Source organism: Pinus tabuliformis, chromosome 7 (assembly GCF_031772625.1).
Source record: "Pinus tabuliformis cultivar Carrire ecotype Pingquan chromosome 7, CPIR1, whole genome shotgun sequence".
In the NCBI taxonomy this organism is placed as follows: Eukaryota; Viridiplantae; Streptophyta; class Pinopsida; order Pinales; family Pinaceae; genus Pinus; species Pinus tabuliformis.
This window is the reverse complement of record NC_142293.1, coordinates 727,920,804-727,926,398: the sequence shown is the minus strand read 5'-3', so window position 1 is coordinate 727,926,398 and position 5,595 is coordinate 727,920,804.

Sequence of the window (5,595 nt, the reverse complement as noted above, 5' to 3'; positions counted from 1 at the left end):
AACCATTTTCAAGCATATTTAACTTAGGAAAACATGGTCAACCGTGATCAAGATGTCAACCATGAAGAATTCAACAACCATGGTCAAACATTGTCAAAAGTTGATATACCCAATTTTGGATGCTCAATGCATTCTAACACCAACCATAGTCAACATGGGTGCCATGGTGAACTATGCTGACCATAGTCATCATGGTCGACTACCATCATCTATAGGTAACACTAATAAATAATAGTCAAACATGGTCAACTAAATTAGTAAATGTTTAGCCATGTTCAACCATAAGCAACATGTTAAAAGATGTGTTCATTCTTCATCACACTGCAATGGAATTTAGTGTTCATCACATTGTGATGATGAATATTATTCATCACATTGCAATGGATATTATTCATCCCATTGCGACATCGTCTATTGTTCACCACATTGCGACATATTTTGTTGTTCAACACATTAAGACATCATTTTTTTCATCACTTTTACCTCACTTGATTTTCATCACAAATGATGTTGCAATGTGTTGAAGAACAAATGATGTCACAATTCGACGAATAACAATCATGGTCAACAATATGTTCATTGTTCGTCAAAATGAACACATTGTTGATGTTGCTGATGAACACAAAACAACATCAAAGAATAATGAACGCATTATTGAACATGATAATCCAACTTAGGTATGTCAACCTTGAGAAATATTGACCATAGTTGATGAATTATCCATTGTGGACCATGGTTGACCATGTTTTTAAAGTTAACTATGCTTGAAAATGGTTTTTCATACATAACCATCACTGCTTATGGTTGTCTATGTTGTTCCTTCTATTGAACATGGTTATGTCACGTTGACGTCATTTTTTGTTTGTCACAAATGACATCACAATTTGTTGAACAATAAACTATGTCACAATGGGATGAATAATAAACATCGTCACAATGTGATGACCAACAAATGCCCTTGCAATGCGAGGAAATACAGATACCATTGCAATGTGCCAAATATATTTGTCATCGCAATGTGACAAATAGTAAATGCCATTGTAATTTGATGAACTATGAACAACCTCAATATGTGACAAATAATGTCACAACGTTATGAATAATAAACATCATTTCAATGTGTGGAATAACAAATGACATCACAATGTGATGAACAATAAATATTCCAGTGTAACTGACAATAAACATCATTGCAATGTATTAAACAACATATGGAATATGCATCATACAATGGGTTGATTTTGGTTGATATATATTAACATAGTCTTCATTATCAAACATGTTCAAACATGGTCAACTATTGTCAACATGGTCACAAAATGTTAATGTTACAATGACTAGTCATGTTTAAAATGGTCTGAAATTGCAACATGGCTGACCATAGTCAAAATCATCACATTGTCAACATAGTCAACCGTTGTCAACACATTCAACACAGTCAAGCATAGTCAACTTATCCAACAAAGAAATCATGATCAACAATAATCGACCATAGCCACCTTGGTCAAACATAACCAACAATATTCAACCATGATTGAAACAACTCACAATGGTTAACTATGGTCACCATAGTCAACGATGGCCACCATGATCATCCATGGTCAACTACTTTGTCAAGCATAGTTAACATGCTTAGCCATATTCATCTACTACTAAACATTTTCGACCATGGTTAACCATGTTCTCTTTTAGTCAACCATGCTCCTATAATCACATCAATGGTTGAGCAAGATAGCCATGAATAAACATGGACAAGAAGTTCAACCATGCTCAAAACCATTCAATAACGATCAACCATGGTTAACATGTTCATTAATGGTCAACCATATTTGACCATAATTGGTCATTGTCAATCCTTATAACCAATGGCCTACCATGGTCACCTATGGTCAATCCTTATTAAGCATTGGTCATGTATGAACAATCCTCATCAACCTTGTCAACCATGGTTATCCATCATCAACCATGGTTGACCCTCTTCAACTAGGATTTACCATGGTCAGCCATAGTCATCAATGATCAACCTTAATGAACCATATTTTGACCATATTTAACCACATTCAACCATATTCATCCTTAGTTAGAAATATTCAACCATCGTATACCATAGACAACTTGCAAAACCATGGCGAACTAAGGTTAAACATTGTCAAACCATTTCCATTAATGATCTATATGATCAACATGATTAATAGTGTTCAACCATGCGCAACATGGTCAAATATTTCCAGCAATAGTCATCATCGGTAGCATGGGTAGCATGGGTAGCCATGGTGAACCATAGTCAACTATATGTAAACTCTAACAACGTTGATCAACCATGTACACCCATAGTTAGCCACATGTTGACCATAGTCAACCATCTTTGACTAATCTCAATTGTGATCAAACAAAATTAGGAATGGTCGTACATGGCAAATATTGTCACTCATTATCAACCATATTCTATCATAGAAAACTTTAGCTAGCCATAATAAACCATGGTCAACCATAGTTAATAATGGTAAACCTTGGTCAATTATGATCAACCATGGTTATCTCTAGCCGGCCATATTCAACCTTGAACAACCCATTATTATAACTATGTTGTCATTGATGTCAAAGGTGTTGGATGGTATCAGGGAACATTTCGTTAATGACAAAGGTGGATAAGGAGCCTAATATTTGGAGCCATTTTAAATAGAGAAGATCTATACAGTTTCTCCTAAAAGGTGCTCAGATGGATAGGGTTTGGAAAGACCTTTCCAATAATGTATGACATTTTAAAAAATACCTCTAATATATGGAGTTATGGTTGGTCAAGGTTCACAAGTGAAAGGGTCAACAAGGTAAGGTTCCATGCTTTATGGTTTCGCTACAGGAAAAATAGAGGACCCCATCCCACTTGTTAATTATCGAAGTCAAGGGGGGTTCCTCAATTAATCTGGTTTTTGATTGAAAAAGTGGCAAAGATCAAAGTCGACACACTTTAACAGTAGAGCATGAGAATAAATTTTCCACTAAACAACAAATAGAGGGCCCCCTCCTCTGTTAATATTCAAGCAACTTGGGGGTTCTCATTTTAATCCTAGCCGCATGTTGATTCAACAAACATTATAAACAACCACGATCATTTAACCTAGTTGAAACATCACAAAGATAAGGTGCAGATGTGGAAATTCCATCATGGACCATTTATATCGCCCTGGTACCTAACATCAATGCATTACGCCAAGGGTCGTGAGGAAAATAGATTAAGAGATTGAGATGGGATTTTTCACATCCATTTTTATGTTCCACTGCCCTTTTTATATAATTGCATCATGTTGATCCCTCAAGGTCCTAAGATTGAGATAATGTCACGACCATGGACCCTATAGTAAATATGACATGGCATGGAGACACATGGTTTGATTTGAGTGGAAAGTCGAGATTATATGAAAAAATGGTGGCAACCATGATGGCTAATGACATTAGTAGTCTAGGATCTCGAGATGATGTTTGTCACATAACCACTTTTCCACAAGATTTTTTTTTTGTATCCACTTAAGGAATTTGTGGGAATGTAGGATTTGTTAATTTTTCATTTTACTATTAATATTCTATGTTGTTTAGGAAATCATGAAGCTACATACTTGTCTTTTACCTTATTCACCTCTTAACTTAAGTTGTATTTCCCCATTGTTTATATTAATAATTGGCATGTATGATTTTAAACTTGGAGTTCGAATTCATTTAATATTTAGGAATGAAGTTTGGTTATATAAAAAGAGGATATACCCACATGTGCTTATCTCATGTTTAATGGTTATCACAAGTCTATGTTTATTTGCAACACATGTAGTTATAATGTCAAGGATATACATGTTATGCCTTCGTCTAGTTATTTCTCTTATTCCACTTGCATTTATTATATACTATAAAAATATATATTGCAATGTCGATGTGGGATGGGATTTGGTTAAATGGTGTTCCATCCTCCTGACCCACCTAGCCTAATAGGAGTTATCCACACAACCACACCCATGTGAATATTGCATGTCAATTGTACTGAGGCAGTGAACAGTGACGATTATCTTTTGGTCATCGGACAATGGCACTCATTATTAGGTTAACCCTAATTTATTTTCCTTACCCTCTTACTGAATTTTGGTTTCAATTTCTTTTCATGGAGGCCATGAAGCGCCACTTTGCAATTTAGAAGAAAACCCTATTTGGGGTTAACACATTCCACCTCTATTACATTGCGACCAATTATTGGGGTATGCATTAAACGACAGTAGAAAATTGGGAGACCATTCATCTTGTTATCATTATGGTATGTCTTCACCATATTTTACAGGTTTTATATTTTTTCCATTTGGTTTTGTATGCTCACATAGCAGAATGAAAATTATAGTCCATTGGTCTAAATTTTGTAAGTTACAGGTCATGATCCTTTTTTAGCACATCCAAGGTTTGTAAATCTAGTCTCTGTGGTTTCTGGAATGTTGTCGGCCCTAGAGGTAAGTATGGGTTTACTTTCACAATTTCTTTTCTTCCTATCCGTTTTTCTTTCACAACTGAGTATTGTTTATAAATACCTTGATTCCTCATGAATGCAGAGGACACGAAAAGCGAAGTTGAGCTTGATTCCTACGTTTGGCTCCATGGCTAATGTTCCTTACCCCTTGTTCATTTTCCTAATCAACTTCAGGTGAGAAATACATTTTTGTTTGCTAATATTTTTTTCTTTAATTAGCTCTAGTTCCTTTGGTAAAATAATTTATTGGAATATTTTTTTTGGCAGTATGGTTTTCAACTGTGACACTTTAAATGGTTTCCACTCACTACTCATGTGCAATTATTTTCTTATTTTAGGCTCAAAGCGCTAATAAATCCCCAACTATGTCGCTCAATTACCCTGTGAGAAAATTTTTGTGAGTAGAGTAATCTTATTGAGTATTTGGTAAGGCGTAAGGAAGTTTAAACACTTTTATTCTAGTTGTTTATTACAGGTTGGCGCACCCTCCTTACCATTTGCGTGGCTTCATAGGTCACGACCTAAAGGTAATGTTCTATAATGATCATTACTTTTATGATACCCAAATTTTTTTCTGATTGTAACTTAGGGGATTTACCTATCAAGTATAGAGGGATTCCCTTAGACACACAAATTTTATTAATAAGGAAAAGAAAAGTACATAATATATGCTAGAGTTTTCACACAATCACTCAACACTCTTACAAGAAGAGAAACAAGTTTTAAATAAGCTAATGTCGTAACCTAATTTTTTTATGGATCACTTATTTCATTTACAAGTGTCCATTTACATTTAATGCTCTCATAAAAACACTCCTAACTATTTTCATAAATTAGTTCCTAAGAAAAGACACCTTTCTAGATGTCATATCTTTTACAACAATTAGTTATTCTAAAATGTCTCAAATATAAAATTTAATATTCTAGATAATTAAATATTATATTCTAAATAATTAAACTATAGTTTATGTGTTTTTTGATCATATAACATTTTCCCCTTTGATCCAAAGGTACATTAGAACATATTCCAATTTCATCCCTAAACTTAGTAAATTTGATCCTGCCAAGTGGTTTTGTGAAAATATCTGAGATCC